This window comes from Pipistrellus hanaki (genome assembly GCF_964339955.1).
Source record: "Pipistrellus hanaki genome assembly, chromosome: 11".
Taxonomy (NCBI): domain Eukaryota; kingdom Metazoa; phylum Chordata; class Mammalia; order Chiroptera; family Vespertilionidae; genus Pipistrellus; species Pipistrellus hanaki.
Window position 1 is genome coordinate 42679026 of NC_140513.1, and position 19015 is coordinate 42698040.

General features: G+C 45.4%; 1 protein-coding gene across 1 annotated transcript in view; it reads right to left on the minus strand.

Moving 5' to 3' along the window:
- LOC311630477 (histone-arginine methyltransferase CARM1-like) overlaps positions 1-19015 on the minus strand; it is a 202741-nt gene that overhangs the window by 103303 nt on the left and 80423 nt on the right. The gene's annotated exons all lie outside the window — the stretch shown is intronic.

Sequence of the window (19015 nt, forward strand, 5' to 3'; positions counted from 1 at the left end):
CCTTATATACCTATTCAAAACATGGTACTAACATAGCAGCCACCCAATAAATAGGCCCAGAATGTAAATTTGGGGAAATGTCTAAGTAATTTGGAGAACCTATTTTTAATTGGTGAGGCACCCTTTGAAGCCCTGGGAATATCCCATGTGGGGGAGGGAGGCAGATGAAAATCTCTTTTTGGAGAATAAGTATATAAGCATACCTAACACAGCCCATTCTGCTCAAGGGAATGCCGTCTACTCTAAAGAAACTCTGGAAGGGATAAAGGAAGGTATTCTTGGTGTAAATATGCATCCAGATTAGACACAATGCATCCTGAACAGTCTGTGTGTTTCACTACCTTATACATGCTCACTGTATAAGCCCTTATAAGCCCTTCCTCAGCCAGTGTGCCCTTGTGGACAGATCAGGGAAATGCATCCAAATCAAAGCTACATTGAGATAGCACCTTACACTTACTGGAATGGCTCTCATAAGAAAGACAAGAGATAACAAGCATTGGCAAGAATGTGGAGAAAATGAAACCTTGTGCAATAGCCTTTTTAATATTGGGAATTTAAATTGATACGGCCACTATGGAAATCAGTATGGTAGCTCCTCAAAAAAATTTTTAAAAAATTACCCAGTCCCACTTCTGGGTATATATCCAAAGGAAATGAAATCACTATCTCAAAGAGATATCTGCACTCCCATGTTGATTGCAGCATTATTTACAATCACCAAGACATGATACAACCCAAGTGCCTGTCAATCTGTCAAATGGATGAATGCATAAAGGAGATGTCACACACACACACACACACACACACACACACACAAATTTCTCCCCCAAGGAATATTAATCAGCCACAAAAAGAAAAACCTACTATTGAGACAGCATGGATGGACATGGAGGGTATTATGTTAAGTGACATAAACCAGAAAAAGAAAGACAAATACAGTATAGTCTCACTTATATGTGGATTTTTTAAATGCTAAACTCATATAAACAGAGTAGAAAAGTGGTTGCCAAGAGCTGGGGCTTGAGGGAAATAGGAAGACATCTGTTTAGAGGCAAAGGGGTACAAATGTTCAGTTATAAGATGAAGAAGGTGTAAGGTTTTAATACATAACATGGCAACTACAGTTGATAACACTGCCTTATAATGGAAGTTTGCTAAGAGAAAACTTAAATGTTCTCAGCAAAACATAAAATAAAGTAAAATTTTCAGACATACTGGGGAAAAAAAGATCCTGGATAATGTTTACCAAGTTCTAGTCTTCTGACCTCCTCCAATTCCCTGTGAGCTCTCAGAGAATGCCAGCAGTGGCTTATGTCAACAATTTGTGAGTTCTCCATGTCCTGAGCATCTCAGTTGTTTGGGTTTTCAAAGCCTATAGTAAATTCATTTATTCCACAAATAGCCTTTTTTTTTAAATTGAGTTTATCGGGGTGACATTGGTTAATAAAAGTATATGTTTCAGTGTGCAATTCTATAACACATCATCTGTGTATTGTATTTGTGTTCACCACCCCAAGTCAAATCACGTTCCATCATCATTTAGCCACCTTCACCTACCACTCCCCCTTAATTCCTTTCCCTCTGGTAACCATCATATTGTCTATGAAGCAAGTTGAAAAGCATATATTTTTTTGTTGTTGTTCTTAAAAAGCAAGATTTTTACAGCTAGTCTTCTTGTGTGGCTCACCAATTGTCTCCAAAGGAAAATGTAAAAGAAAAGTCTCAACAAAGTTGTGTATTATACCAGCATCCACCCAATAGATAAACAGCCTTCAAAAATAAATTGGATGTATCAGCTCTACTGTGTTTACTATTTAAAAATACATTACATGAAAGACACTATAGCCTTTACATTATATTATTACATTAAATACACTATTGTCACAACTCTATAATTCCAGCACAGGGACCATATCTGACAAACCCAGTATCAGGGTCTCGGGTTGGAGATGCATTTATGGGATTTAGAAAATCCAAGCATTCAGGCAAACCCAGACATCAGCATCATTTATTCCCGTGGGTGGTGAATTCTGTCACAATGACTGCCAGATGATGTTTTCTTCATACGTTACTCTTACAGTGAATGATTAAATAAATGTCTGTACATAAAGGAAAAGGGTGTGTTTCCATGTGATACATGAAGTTTTTTTTTTTTAAAGCCCCACACACCTTAAAAAAGGAAAAGACATTAAATTGCTGATCCCTCCCCTCCCCTCAGCCTCCAGAAGGACAGATATAGCCACTAAAGGTGCTGTCGGAGTCCATTCACTCATAGTACAGATGGAAAACCACAGATGGGGTGACAAAAATGACAGAAATTTATTTCTCCCAGTCTGGAGGCTGGACGTCTGAGATCAAGGTCTCAGCATCGTTGGTTCTGGTGAGAACGCTCTTCCAGCTGTAGACTGCCAGTGTCCGAGCGAGATCCTCACGTGGTGGAAGGGGCCAGGGAGCTCTCTGGCGTCTCTTCTATCAGGACACTAAGGTACCCTCATGAGCTGATCTCCTCTCAAAGGCCACCTCCAAAGGCCATCGCATTGGGATTCAGTTTCAATACAATATACGAATATGGGGGCACACAGGCATTCGAGCTATGGCAGGGCTCGCTGAGGAAACCAAAACGAGAGAGAGGCAGCACAGACAGCACAGCTTCTTTTCTTCCTCAGCTCTCCACGCGAGGGGGGTGGTGGTGGTGGTGGTGGTGGTGGTGGTGGGGTGGGGGCTTCTGGTAAGAGGCATGAAGGGCTCTTTCACTTTGCCTCTGGAGAACTTTGGGCAAGGAGTACAATTTTAAGGATGGAGGAGCCTTTTGATCTTCCAGGCACTATTTGTTTGAAAGATGCCATTCATTTTGTAGAGCCAGGGCGGCTCCGGGAAGAAAAGAAAGGGCAGCTGTGGGGAACATTAGCGAGTCAAAGTGGATGTTCCCATTTGCATATTGGCCCCTTCAGCTGCCCAGGACAAAGAAGTTGGGAGGGACATGGGTCAGAATCGCTGCTGCTCGGCAATAAAGAGATCCCTACGGGGCATTTCCCAGAAGTCTGAGGGCAGCGTCTACAAGGATGGGAACCACCCTCAGTTACTAGAAAAGGCCAAGGCTCTCTGCCACAGATGGATTTAGAGTGAAATGGAAACTCCTTGCAAAGGACAAAATTATCCACTTTGTATCTGAAGGGGATGACCTGTGGGACCGCCACTACCACCACTCCGGCTGTCAGCCATCGTGTCTGTCATTTTTTTTCACTGCAAATACCTACATGCCATCTTCTCTGTCATACAGATAGATATTAACCAGGCTCATGGCACTTCCATGCCAAGGCTGTGATTATCTGCCTTTGTATTTGCAGGGTGGACTTAGGTTTCTTCTTGGCAAACCGTTGCTTTTCCATGGTAAAGTGCAGTTATATTCCTGGATCAATACAGACTACCAAGGCACGCCACCTCCCTTCTGCTCTGTTACTCCTCCAAAGCCACATTGAAGGGCTCTGTTTTTGTTTGCTTGCTTCTCTTAAATAGCTGCTATTTACAAGTAATGTACTGTCTGTGGTGCTTTACGTAAAATATTTACTTACCTAGATACTAGCACCTTTTTGTGCCAAGGAAGGGTAATACCTGTCTGACTACCTCAGCTGTTCTGGCCACATGTCCCAACATTACACCGGAAAATCCACAACTGACAGTATGATCATCATGATGTAGATTCTTTAAAAAAAAATAATACCTCAAACTCTAGACATGGTTGCAGAACTGCTTCTGGACTATAATTCACAGAATGCCCATTTTAATGATCTCTAGTGCAATCAGCTCAAGTTTGCAAATTAAGCCGTTTCTCCTGGGCACCAAAGGAAGCCACCTATTTCCCTGTAGTTAGCACACAAAGGAGGACAATATTGACCACGTGCCCCCATTCAGCTCTCCTTCGCTTGGTGTCATGTCTGGGTGCTTTCCCCTCGGAATGGATACGGCTCAGGCAGACTGCACTGACCCCCACATCTCCTCTCTGGTCAGAGCTGGAGAAAGAGGATGGCATCTTAGAGCATAGTTCGAGCAGGATGGGTGTGATGCCAGCAGCTGCTAAGGATCTTGTCTCCATCAGCCCCTTATTACTTCTCTGCACAACGTATGACATAATAATTACTACTGTATTTGTCTAAATGCTTATTTTTTTTCTGTGTTAGCCAATGAAATGTAGAGTTTATGAGGGTAAAAAGACTTACCATTAAATCTAGTGCTTACTATAATACCTGGCACATAGAAGCGTCCAATAAATATCACTGAATGGATGAGTGGATGAAAACATTCTTTTTTCCACTTTCCTATGATTATTATTATTATTATTATTATTACTATATACCTGTCCATTCTCACTTCCTGACTGGTCCAGTTCTCCCACAGCAATTATCTACTTTTATTATTTTATTCTTTTAATCCTCACCTAAGAATATGTTTTTACTGATTTTAGAGAAAAAGGATGGGAGAGCAGGAGAGAGAGAGAGAGAGAGAGAGAGAGAGAGAGAGAGGGAGAGAGAGAGAGAGAGAGTTGTGAGAGAGAGATGTGAGAGAGAAATGCTGACTAGTTGCCTCCTGCATGTGCCCTGACCCAGAATCAAACCCACAAACTTTTTGGCATACTGGACGATGCTCCAGCCAACTCAGCAACCCAGGGCTCAGTTGCTCTATCTTTTAGAGACATTTAATTAATCAAAAATTTCTTCTAGTTGGGTATCACTAAATATTGTTGGTCTCTGATACATATTAAGTCAAATTCTATTCACTATTTAAACTCCTAAATCAGAGCAATACTAGGCTTCTCATTCTCTGTCTTAACAAGGAAGAACATAATGTTTGCATAATAAAGTTTCCATACCTTCTTCATCCCAACTCTCACAGTTAGATAAATGCAAACTTAATTTTAGGAAATTTTCAAATACTGTGTGTGTGTGTGTGTGTGTGTGTGTGTGTGTGTATACATACATATTTCCAGAGAAAGGCAAAGCAGTCTTAGGTGGTGGGAAGTGAAACGACCAAAAAGTGAATACGTTTTAACCATAAATACTTGTATGGGACTCTGCTGTTGAGTAAAATTCAACATAAAGGTGACCCTAAGAAGGGCATCATATAAGCATATATAGGCTTCATTTAGAACAGGGGTCTTCAAACTACGGCCCGCGGGCCACATGCGGCCCGCAGAGGAGTCTGATCCAGCCCACCAGGTTTTTTGGGCAGTGAGCGCAGCCGAGGTATTACAGTAGGAATTAGTAGTTCATATAGTCCGGACCTCCAGCTCTCTGAGGGACCGTGATCTGGCCCCCACTTTAAAAAGTTTGAGGACCCCTGATTTAGAAAGAAGGTAGGTTTTCTGAGCCCAAAATAGCATTTTTATGACACTGTATATTTCTATTACATACATGAGAAAATTATAATAATGGACTTCAAAGCTAACTTTTCTTTTATTGCTTTTATCTCCTAAAAAAAAGAAAAAAAGGAAAAAAAAAAAAAAGGTCCTCATTCCTTGAAAGCAATTGATAAATCAACCTCTTAAAACAAAGGTACTTATAAGCTCTAAGAAAATGAATACATTTTTTTGGCTTTTATCTTCTCTCAAAGCCTTACAATTAGCAACCAAACTTATAATTTGTAATCTATATTAACACTATACCTAACATTATTTTTGTGAAATCAAAACATTTAGAACAGCAATTTTCAACCTTTTTCTTCTCGTGGCACACATAAACTAATTAATAAAATTCTGTGGCACACCAAGAAATGTATTTCTTACCGATCTGACAACAAAATCAGATATAATTTTGATTCATTCACACCAGATGGCTACTGTTGTGCTGGCTGTTGTCATTTTTTTCATTTGTGAATCTAAAGGAAAAGAGGTCAGTGCCCCTGGGGTCAGAGGGCATGTTTTAAAAATTCTTGGAGTCTACTAGTTGAAAATCACTGTCTTACTGCAAAGCTCTGGGAAAGACCACCGGGAACTATTTTGTGTATTTGTCACACCTCTAAATGTCAAGAATTTTATGCAAAACAAATGGGCCATGGATCTTATCAAATTTCAAAGGCAATTTTTATGCAGGTCTTAACAACCAGTTAAACACTTACTGAGATGATGGTCAGTGACCTAAAACATTTACGAAAGTAAGGACAGATTACTCATATGTTTAAATACTGAGCCAGGGCTCTGATCCCTGTGGGATCTTAGTGCACTGGCCTTAACTCCACCCACCAACAAGGCAAGTGCAAGATCCAAGAACTGTGCAGTCTCCAATAAGCATCCGCATCAGGGCTCAGCCTTGGCCAGAGGAATGACTGAGCCAGAGCAGGAACAAGGTTTTAAGGAAACCATATCAGTGAAAACTACTGTTGGCAAGTAGTGGAAACGCAACTAAATTTAACAGAGATAGGAACTTTATGACGCACAAAATTGAAAAAATCCAGTTCAAAATGATATTAAGATTTCCCTTTCCTTCCCTTCTCTCCACCCCCTCTCCAGCCACTTCCTTCCCCCCCCGCCACTCTCTTACTCTTACTATTTCTATCTCTAAATGTCTCTTTTATGCTCTCTATTTCTCCGTTTTAACCTTCATGCTCAAGCAGGCTTCCCTCCTCACAGGACAAGATGACTGTCAGCATTTCCAGAACTACACTGCTGCCAGCTCAGTAAGCTCCGTCCTTCCAAAATGTTCCAAAAAGCCCCAGGTTAAGTCTCATTGAACCAAGTTAAAGACCCATTTCCGAATCAATTGCTATAGCCAGGGATCAATGGCAATTGAGGAGACTTGAGTCAGCCCTATCAAAATCCAAAGGAAAACTGAGCTTCTGACATTGAAGAAAGGTGAGTGGATTAAAGACAGGTCAAAGCCATAGCTGACCACCCCTGAGTGAGAGGCAGAAGCATTACAGACAAAGGTGAAACCGGGGAAGTGAGAGTTGGAAAAACTGTGCTTTAGGGGATCGTGAGGCATGGAAAACAGACATTCAGATTCTTGGCTTTTGACACCAGAGCTTGGGCTGGCCTAAATCCAGGCTTTGCTCCCCGCAGCAGGCTGTTACTGTGAAAGGCCACTACAAAGCCACTGACCTAACATTTCTGGTTCTGTAGCATGCTGAATCTCTGACATCTCTGACACTGTCACAATTACCGGCTTCATTTTCCTGTCCACACTCCCTCAGTGTATTTGGCCTTGCTCACAGCTCCTGATACTCTGTTTATATAACTGGACCCCATAGTCCACATGTGTCAAACACAAGGCCCGAGGGCCAAATCCAGCCCGCCAGGCCTTGCAATGTGGCCTGCACCGCGCTGTCATCACTGCACTCCGCTGTCAGTTTATGACATTGTCAGTTTATGACTGTTCAGTAAACCATTCGGCCCGCAATTTAGGCTGGATTTTAGATTTTGGCCCCTTCTCTGATTGAGTTCGACACCCCTACCATAGTCCATCCACGAGGTGAGTGAGGATGAGTACTGATCAAAGGGTAGCACAGCCTGAACCAGGAAACCCAGACACCGTAATGAACAGAGCCCAGTTCTAGGGCTCAAAAGGGGTGTGTGTGTGACTCTACTTCTTATTTTGCCCAATTTATGCCTGCTATCCTGGAGAAATTATTGACCGTATTCCCTTTCACCCTCAAGAGAGTCCTGCTTTGGATGACAAATAACTGAGTCATCCTAGCTATAAAAGAAATGCAGTCTTGGGGGAGGGAGCATGCTAAATCAAATACAAGAGGAAGAGAGAGAGAGATGAGAAAGAAAGATGCAGCCGAAATCGGTTTGGCTCAGTGGGTAGAGCTTTGGTCTGTGGACTGAGGGGTCCCAGGTTCAATTCTGGTCAAGGGCATATACATTGGTTTTGGGAACATCCCCAATGGGGGGTGGGCAGGAGGCAGCTGGTCAATGTTTCTCTCTCATTGATGTTTATCACTCTCTATCCCTCTCTCTTCCTCTCTGTAAAAAATCAATAAAAAGAATTTAAAAAAAAAGAAAGATGCAGATGGAGGATACTATGCAAGGGATACAGGCCTCCCCACAGTGGTTCTGGGACTCTCTGCTCCTCAAATGCCATGAGGCGTTTCCTTTCAGTAATTTCCCCTTTTGAACTTGAGCTATTTTGTATAGACAGCCTTGACTTGAACAGAAATTCCCTCTCTTTACATTACCTTCCCCACTCCGACTCGCTGCCAGTTTACTGAGAGGTTTGTGTTTGGTTTTGATTTGGTTTGATTTTCTGTTTTACTAACAACTTTTATGTTGAACTCACTCAAGTGGTTATTTACTTATTGATTTATTTGCTCTACAGGATATTTTACTCTAGAGGTGAATCAGTCAATTTGCAATTGGGCTCATGTCTACAATTGTGTTTTAAAACGATTCGAGTGAAGACCCTCCAATGCTTGCATCACTTAGGATCAAGACTGAATCCCATGCCTGGCACGTGAAGGTCATCGGACTTGCAGAAAGACAAACGGTATCTCAGTTCGTTAAGTGAAGCCAGGAACGCACCTTCTGGAGCATTTACCATATATTCACAGAGGGACTAATTTGTTTATGTGGCAGCATAAGCCATTATTCAATTAGTGCTCGTGGCTTCCCAAGGCCCCTGCATGCCTCCCAGCAAGCAAAGCAGCACAGGTGAACAGCAAGCAGGTGGCACATTTCAAATCTGATTAGACTGACAGAGTTTTTTAAATGTAGTTTAACAGCTCAAATCAACGTTTCTATGGCTGTCTATGCCCTACTCCCTACATTTCCAAAACACACCCTAACTTTGGGTAAGCATGAATACAACCTAACATTAATTTTTTTAAAAATTGAACTAGCAAACCTGTACTGTCAATACATAATGTTTGGACACTTCATTTTGTCAAGTGAAAATTTAGCATAATAGACATAGAAATCTGCCTGGGCTTTCCTCTTTATATATGAACTGAAAACGAGTAAGACAAAAACATACTTATAAACACAGCAGAGAAATTCTGTGCCTGTTTGCAAGGCAAAAGAAAGACTGTACTTTGTACCTGGCAGACTTGAGATTTCAAGTCATGTAAGAAGAGCAGTTCAGATGACAAGTAGCATCTTTTGGTTTTGCAATACACTTTGAAGAACTAGTTCCCTTCCCACTCAAACACGGATTTAACAGCAATAACCACATAAGCGCGCCGCCTTCCGAGAAATTGATCTTGTCTTAATTCTTAAGAAATCAAAATGCACCCACTGCAGTTTGCTCAGTGATGTGACTCTATAACTGTCTAAGTACGTGGACGTACAGGTGTCTTCTTAGCTCAGCCTCGTTGTTCTTCTCGCGTTTTCTCCTTCACATTTATATAGCCGGTCCACTAGGCTCACAATGACTGAGCAGAGACTAAATCCAGCCCACAGGCATTTAAAGGTTTGACCATCATGGGTCTTAAAAATCAGAAACAACTCACAGGAAGTGCGAATTTCTGGCGAAAATTGTGCAGCGTTAGAGCCCAGGGTCTGAATCTCTCTGTGGTGATCATCAGCACCAGAAGAGTGGCTGCTGCCACCGTTCTCTTGTATTTGCTGCCCACTTCATGCATTTTCATGACCTGCCTGGGAGCTGTAGGAGGTTGAGTCTGTGCTCCCATATCCCCTACGAACCATTACAAAACTTAGTGGAGAGCAAGCCTGCAACTTAAAGTATCAATTATGTCCCTTCCATTGCTAAGCACCATGTAATCACAAATGCTAAGGAGAATGACAGACACACTTTTATCAGGCTATTTTTAAATCAGTTGTGTCATGTTAAGCTTACCAGAGCAGTTGCTGGGTTTCATGGCAATGCGTTTACCTGCTTATTCTCATTAGGGCAAGTTCAAATTCTAGAGCCGTTAGGTAGATTCTGTGAATTAGTCACTGTCATTCCCAAGCAACCTATTTTCATAGGGATACGGTTCTGCTGACCGACCGACAGTGTGGTTTCGGCTGTGAAGGTGAGCTTTCATTTGACCACCCACCTCCCTGTCCCTGCCCTGTAATTACTGATGATCTAGGCCCGACACTCAGAAGTGTGATACCTACAGCTGAAGACCAATTCCCCTCAGAACGCATGCCCCCTGCACTGCACTGCCTTGTCACCACCCCCTAACACACCCACCCAGCCATTTCCTTCCATGACAGGAACCGATGCATTCAGCAATCGTTGAATGAATCCATCTGCACCCTCCTCCTTTGAAAGGGTGGGTAACATGGCCCCCAAGTCAAGAGAAGCAAACCCAGGGCCCTTGGTTATCATTCAATGTTCTCATAACTACAGCCAGCCGTTCTTTTCACGTGCGTGCCTTACCTGAAGCTTTAGGCACCCAGCTCTGAAATGAGTGTTGCATTTAGAACCCCGAGACGCTGGTATGAAGGGTACTCCACATCTTATTAGGAACCCGCCTGAAAACGTTTCTTCGGAGCTAAATGCCAAGAGAAGCTTTGCCTGACGTATTCTGCTTACTTGCCCCTGTCCCTTCAGGGACACTGGGAAATTTATTAATCCACAGTGTTTCCACTCCTGTGTGGGTGCCAGGGTTCTCAGAGCCAACATCATGGCTCGGGAGTAATATTGGTGCTTTAATTTCCTCTTGGCCCCAGCCTTCTGTGCTTTCTATATTTTCCCTGAACTCGTATAAGGGTGTGTGGAAACTCAAGTTCTCAGTGGGAAATGTTGGCAGATGCAGGCGTGGATGAGTGATAAATAAAAAGATGGGTTTATTAATTCCATCGTGCCTATAGGCAGGCCTGACAAACACCGGCTAAATCGTTCTGCGATTTTCTGCCTCCCTTTCTACACAATAACCCTCCCTGCTCCGAGCAGCAAATACCAGAACTTTGGAAGCAACAGTGTTGGTCCCATATGCTGAAAGCAGATGGGAGCTGCAATGTCTTCACAGTAGCAGCTGCCCAGGAAGCGACGTGAGGAGGGGGAGGCTGGGGGACAGAGCGTGAGGGGAGAGAAACACAAAAGAGCAACCGGGAGCAGAGCAGAGAGACGCTTCCTGCTACTAGTCTCAGCCGCGGTTAAAAAGCAAGCACACGTTTAGGGGACTGCTCCGTTTGACAATGTTTTCACTTTTATGGCATCACTACATCCCATCCCCGCTGCCAAGGGGTACAGTGGTCCCCACTGTACAGAGGAAGAAGAGATGCAGATGGCTTCCTCCGAGTCAAATTAGCAAGGCCGACGTTCATTCCCATGCCAGTGTCTGCATTCCAGAAGGCGGGGAGATTCTAAAACACAGGGAATCCTTGAGTGGCACGCTCTACATTGGAAGATGCTGTCTATGTACCAACTGGGGGTGGCTGGGAAGGAAAGGAGCAGAGATAAAATTTACATGTAACATAATGTAACGTAAGTAACGGAGAGATGGCTTCACTCCCGCCAGAAGGATGGGCCAGACAGGGGGATGTTCTTGATTCCAAATGTTACAAAATTGTGACAGCAACGAGTTCTCTGGGCCTAAGTGCAGAATTTCCTCCTTTGGAGATGTTTCTTTGAATATTAGTTATCTATCATTCTAGGTGGTTGTTGTTGATGTGTGTATACATATACGTACACACACACACACACACACACACACACACACACACACAAATTTAGGGGTGGGCAAAAGTAGGCTTATACTTGTGAGCACATGGTACAGCAGAGTCCATAAAGCTATTGTAATACTCAGAGCCTGCATGTCCTTTTCTATATACATAACTGTACACCTGCTTTTGCTTACTCCTGGGTGTAAAATATAGTAAGTACTCAGTGTTAGCTCGGGTTGGGAATTATTTCGTTAAACGAACGTGAGTAGACGTAGGTGCGAATTTTATCCAAGTGTCCCCCAGGGCTCCTCTCTGGGGGGGATCTGTTCCCTCTGCAGTGACGAGGGGTAGGTAGGATGGCCCCTTCTAAGTTTTCTCTCCGAAGGCCTCGCACTGAACTTCACACCGGCCCTGTGGCAGGAAGGCAGGAGAGCCAGCTTTTCTTGGCAGGCTGCGTGCCTCCGAACAGCCCGCGCCAAGGGGGCCTGAGTGCTGGAGGTGAGTCAGCTCCTTATTAAAAAGCATTTATTGATCACCTGTGGTGTGCTAAGCACAAGCCGGGGCTGTGGAGGGGTTTGCAGACAAAATTAGAAATATGTGACCACACACACACACACACACACACACCACGTACAAATCACTGCCTTGTTACATATAAAATGATGTAGGATAACCTGCATTCAAATCCACTCCAACAGGGGAGCCTGTGCTTATGGCAGGCGAATGGTGGGCTGGAGGTAGGAGAGGCAGCGGGGAAAGAGGAGGGGGAGGGCCTGAGGCGAAGCTCCAGGAGGGGGATTTCTGAGTCTCGGTGCAGGCCTGGAAGGGGCCCGGCTCTCCAGTGCGAAGGGGAGAGACAATGTGTCACAGAGAAAACATTAAAGCTTTACAGAAAGGCCATCGCTTGGCGATGGGATGTTAAATGTGAAGTTGGATGTATTATCTCATGCCCCAGGCAGTCTGTGGGTCTTTGAGGCGGGTCTGATGGCAACATTAGCCATTTTCTTTGCCGTGGTCCTGCCATGGATATCATCGGTGGCTTTTTTTTAGCCGTTCCATCAAAATGCACTCGGCAGCCACCTGTATGAGGGAAGGGAGTCTGTCTCCGATCTGTTCTGCAGTGTCCAGGCCAGGGACGAGAATGCTGTCGGAGCCAGTCTACTACAACGAATAATTCTAAAACCCCCTACTTCGTAACTAAGTGTTCGTATATGGAAAGTGCTTAGAAGCGTGCCCAGCACAAAAAGAAGCTCCACAGAAGTACTGCTATTCTCTCGTCAGCCTCCTTGTCCTCCTTCACATCCTCCCCGCTCCCCTGGGAAAAGGCAGCATCGGACAGAGCACACATCACAGCTCCGTGAGTCCTGTCCCCTGGGCCAGGGCAGCTGAGCATTGCCAGGCAGGGTGTGCACGGGCACAAAACGCCCGTATAGACCATGAAGACAGCGGCGTTGTCTGGAACTGTCTTGCACAGCGGCCCTGCACAGGCAGGCTTCCCACGTCACACCCAACTTGCAAGTTCCTCTCAGACTTCAAAATTCTAGAGTAACCTCAAAGGCCCTTCCCGCTGTCAGAGCAGAAGGCACATCAAAGAGTGGGCAGCGCAGAAAGGAGCTGTAACAGTGCAGCGGAGAGAGAAGTAAGTGCCAAGCAGCCGGCAGCGGCAGCGGGTGTTTCCAGTGTGCCGGAAGAAAAGGGTCCTCCCCAAAGGGTTTGCAGAGAGGAAGAATGGGAAGATCGCCGCGTTAAAAGCTCCCACGTGAGTAAGTGCAGCCCGGGACACAGAGAAAGCTCTGCAACTAGTATGGAAGCCCTGGCTCAAGGGTGTGAGAGGTCAACTTGGCGTGGCACCGCACTGGCTCGAGCAACATGGTGCACGCATGATGTAGGCCCAGAAAGACTACAGGGAACACACTGGAAAGGATCATGACTGGCGGTTGCTAAGGAGTTTACCATTTCTTTCTGGAGGTGAGATATGCTGAATATCACTATTTGTTATTATAGTCTCAGGAGCGTGTCTGATTCCTACACTATATAAAAGAAAGCAGTTTAGAATACCGGGTGCCAGTAAAACCATACGGAGGTTCTGGTTATGCACCATGAGTTGTCTTGTTACCCTCTGCCTTTATGTGCCGAGTTAAAGGAATTCCACAACGAAGGAATATATAATAGCCTAGATGGCCCCCTGGGTGACAAGCCCAGTTAAGATCCTAGTGAGTGGCCAGATTAGGCAGACCACGTAATCTTACAAGCAGGAAAGGTAAGATGGGTTTTTAAGTGGAAGTTAAAATAATGCACACACACACAAAAAGCATCCATTACCATATATCTGACCTTGCTTGCAAACGACTTATTGACAAACTAGAGGCCCGGTGCACGAAATTCACACACATGGTGCTTGTGTTGGGGGGGGGGGGGGGTGTCCTTCAGCCCAGCCTGCACCCTCTCCAATCTGGGATCCCTCGAGGGATGTCCGACTGCCCATTGGGATCAGGTCTACACGGGCAGTCTGACATCCCTCTCACAATCCAGGGCCGCTGGCTCCCAGCTGCTTGCCTGCCTGCCTTCCTGATTGCCCCTAACAGCTTATGAGTTTCATTTAATAGAAACTCACGGACAACAAGGTGATATTGGCCATAGCTCAGCTGGGTTACACTGCAGCGATGGACAGCGGGAGTTCTCCCTCTGTGGCTGCTGAGGACTGTGAGCAGAGTTGCTCCAAGGCTGGTAGGGAAGCTAGACTTCCAAGCCCCAGAGCCGCGGTGGGTGGCAGGGGCTCACAGAGGTACATGGATTGGCCTCGGGAGGGGCCCCAGGGGGGCTGCTCTTCCTTTCAGTGAACACCCTGAGCATTTCAAAACCCAGGAGCTGCACTGCAAACATCAAGACGACAGGCTGTCCCTGCTGTGCCTCTCTTACAGCCATGACCACGGTGCCCGGTGTGTGGCAGTGACGGGGGCACACAGCCAGCTCCCTGCCAGCCTCCGTGCCCCTGGGGAGGGCAACTGTGTCAGGTTCATTGGTGGCTCTCGCAGCACTGGGCCCATCGTGGACACGCAAGAGTGAGCGGGCCACCTACATCACACCATTCTCATTCAGTCAACCGGAAGTCCTCTGCAGTGTGTCCTGGAGTGATCTCCATTTCACAAGGAGGAAACGGAGCCTTAGAAAGATGAAATAGCTCTTGTTGGGTTACACACCTGACTGGTGACAGCATCAGGATTTATAACAAAAAAAACACACACAACAACAACACTCCACCTCCTGTTTTTCACTACCATGTGAACCTGCCTCTAGATCAGAGGTTGGCAAACCAGCACCCATGGGCCAAATCCAGCCTTTGACCTGTTTTTTTTTGTTTGTTTGTTTGTTTTGTTTTGTTTTGTTTTGTTTTGTTTTTGTACAGCTTACAGGCTAAGAATAGTTTTTATATTCACACACAGTTCTTTAAAAAATCAAAGCAAGGATATTATTTTACAACAAACGAAAATCATATGAAATTCAAATGTCAGTGTCCAAAAATTAAGTTTTATTGGCGTGCAGCCACACTCATTTTTTTAAATATATGGTCCCTGCTGCTTGCATGCCATAATGGCAGAGTTGAGTAGTCACGACAAGGCCGTATATGGCTCACGAAGCCTAAAACATTTACTAGCTGGCCCCTTATGGGAAAAGTTTGCTCACCCACCTCTAGGTACACAGCTGAGAAGCAGACACACTTCACTGCCCAGCTGTGAAGGCAAACTGGCACACAAACCAGAGAAAGTGCAGAGTGATGAGTGTCAGGTTGGCTTGAAAGCACCTGGGCCTGAAGGCCCTGGCTACCACCTGGCCACACCTGGAACCAGGGGGGCCGGTACCAGGCACTGGGCTCAGGCCCATCTGCTGGCGGAGGCGGCACTGCCGGTGGTAGCTCTGAAGGTCAAGGGGGATGCTCCATAAACCATGGATCGATCTGGCCCACTTGCAAGTAATGAGGATCTTGCGGATGACTGAGCTCTGCAGATGATATGAAAATCCCATTTAGCCTTGAGTCAGCAACCTCCCCTCCTGCTGAGCTCTCTGAAGAGATGCCAACAAGTTGCAGAATTGACAGATTTGAGCATCACCACCCTGTGCCGGGGATGCTAATTGAGCAGTGACATAGCCAGGAGGCACACAGCAGGAAGGGAGGGGGCGAGCCCGAGATGCCTGTACAATCCTGTGCGTGCAGCTGAGGAGGGCCTGGTTGCGCAGCCAGGAAAACCCCGTGGAAGCAGCCAGAGGGAGCCCTAAAGGCAAGGCAGAGGGAAGAAGGTGGCCACTGCTCGCCCCTGTGTCTTATGGGTCTCCTGCCAATGGCTGAGGCAAAGGACACCGAAGTCCAGGGAGAGGCTGGGACAAAGTTCTTACTGGATATCCCATACAGATATTCCATACTGCCACTAACTGTAACCTGTATGACAGCTACCCTGCAAATGTGCGCCGGAGCGGCAGCAGGAAGGGGGGGGTAGCAGTACCCACATCTTTGAAAAACAAAAGGATGCAGTAAGTAAAGCACAGGCCTCGGGGCCAGCAGCGTCCCCAGGCCTGAGTTTCCCCTCTGACACCACTCCCTGCATGATCACTTAGTTTTTAGGACCCTTCGTAAACTCCTCTGCAGAATGAACTGAAAGAGTTGATTTATGGGTTATGTATCCTAGATGACCCAAAATTAGGTTTGTTTGCATATAATAAAAGACGACACAAAATGGTGACTTAAGTGAGAGTGATTATTTTTTCTAACACAAAACAAGTCCTGAGTTAGGCAGAGCAGGGCTGGTGCAGCAGGTCCTCAGCTGTACGGACAGAGGAGCCATGTGTCCGTCTCCTGTGAGGTGCTTAGAGCACACACAGGGACCTCAGAGTCAGCAAGTGACTGCAGCAGCTCCAGCAATCATGTCCACATTCCAGGCAGCAAGAAGCTAAAAGAGGCAACGGCTGAATGGCATGCTTCTTATCTGAATCTGCTGTTGTGACGACGATTTCCAAGAAATCCTTCCCAACAACTTCAGCTGTCATCTTTATTTCCAAAACTGGCTGGGAGGTGCACATTTTAGCTACCCTTTTTGCTACCCCTAACAATATAGGGCTTCTTATAATATGGAAGAAGGAGAGACTAGAGTGAGGAGGCAATTAGTAGTCTTGGGCACAAATGCTTGAGGGCAGATGCTGTTGTTTCCAAATAATTGAATGTATTTAAATGGACGTTGTAAAGCTGCAGAGGGCCGAGCAAACACAATCCACACTCTTTGGCTGCCATCCAAGGCCCTTCGTGATCGGGCCCCCTTGTGCCTGAGAAGCCACATCTCCTCCCACTCCCCACTCGCTTGTGCTTCGTTTCACCACAGAGAAGTGCTGGCAGTTCCCTGGATGGCCTGCCTCAGGACCTTGGGTCCAGTCCTTTTCACTCTTCTTTGCCCAACCAGGTATCTTCTTCTGGAAGCCTCCCAAGGACTCCACGTTGAGCTAAGTGTCCCCTGGCTGTGCTCCCACAGTGTCCCATGGACATTGCATCCCATCACTCTCTGTACTACCTTGAGATAATCAGTCCAAGCCTTTATCTTTTCCTAGAGACCTGCTCTGTGCAATCCCACTAGCCACTAACCACACAAGGCAATGGAGTCCTTGACATGTGGCTAGTCCACATTTAGATGTTTCAAATCATAGTAAAAAAAAAAAAAGTAAAATAGCTATTAATACTTCCTATAAGTATTTCATGTTTAAATTATAACATTTTGGATTTATTGAGCTAAAACTATATTATTAAAATGAATTTAATCTGTTTATTTGGGCTTTAAAAATGTGTTTACTAGTCAACTTAAAATTCCATATGCGGAATGAATTCTGGAGATGGGTACTGGTGATGATTGCACGATAATATGAAGGTACTTAATACCACCAAATTGTTCACTTAAAAACTGGTGAAGATGGTGAATTTTATGTTTTATGTATTTTTAACTATAACATGTATACACATATATATATTTTTAAATTACCATGTGTGGCTTGCTTTGTGGCTCACAATGTATCTCTCTTAGTGGGCGCTGCCCTAGAGTATCAGCTCCTGGAGGGAACACTGTGGCTCGTTGATTTTTGTGTCTCGAGCCCGTGCAGCGCCTGTTGGCTAAGCTTTGGTTGGACAAAGCCATACACAAGATAAACTCTTGGATCTCAGAATGTCAAAAGCAGGTGAGAGGGAAAGATGATGATAGTCAAGGGCGAGGGCCTGGCAGAACCGTAATGTACCCAGTCTGGGACCTTGAGAAAGTCTTGGATGAAACAATGTGGCCCCCATTGTGTAAGTGGCTGTGCACAGCCCCACAGAACCTGGTTCACATCCTCGGGCTGCTGCTAAACAGCGAATGGCCTGTGCAAGGGACATTCACGCTGAGCCTCAGTTTCTTCATCTATACCCAAAGGTGATTACGGCACCAGCCTCATCACGTTGCAAGGAAAAATAAAGGAGATCCTGTTGGCACGGTCCCTGAAGCATAATGAATGATCAATAAGTGTTAGCTTTGTTTTTATTAACTTTTATGGGCCAGTTGTGAAGGAAGAGCAATTTTTAAGAAGTTGCCCAAAGCCAATCCGCATTAAGTCATTTCCCAGATGAATATTAGAACAATTTTTAATCTGAGATGACAAAAATAATTTGAGCTGGCAGATGGCACAGTGCTGTCACTCACTTTGTTGCTTGGAATTGAACGAATTATGCATAAGTACCTCCACCCTCCTTCCTTGTTTGGAAGTGCACTTGACTGTCAGGTCTGCTGGGTGTTCTGGGTGCTGAAGTGGCCCTGGCCGCTGGCGTGAAGGCCCAGCAATGCAGAAAGGCAGACGGGCCACACCGGCTGAATCAGAGGGGACAGCAGGTTATGCTTCCTGATGCGCAATCACCAGGCCTCAGTAGCTTAGGACAACATCTGCTTCTCATTTATGCTACATGTTCACCATGGCTCAGCGTAGGGCTTTGCTTCCTGTTATCCTCACCAAAGGACCCCAGCTAGAAGGTGCCCAGGATTGTGGCTGCAAGAAACATGGTGAGTCCCAGGCTTGGGAAGCCTTCGGGCTGGAACGACATCATTCTCACTCACACTCATTGCCCAGAGCAAGTCTTTTTTTTTTCTTTTTTTTAAATATATTTTATTGATTTTTTACAGAGAGGAAGGGAGAGAGATAGAGAGCTAGAAACGTCGATGAGAGAGAAACATCGACCAGCTGCCTCTTGCACACCCCCTACCGGGGATGTGCCCTTAACCAACGTACAAGCCCCTGACCCTGACCGGAATCGAACCTGGGACCTTTCAGTCCACAGACCGACGCTCTATCACTGAGCCAAACTGGTTACGGCATTGCCCAGAGCAAGTCTTATGTCCACACCTAACATCAATGGAGTAGGGAAGTAGAATCCTATCATGTGACTAGAAGGGAAAGCAGAATGACTAT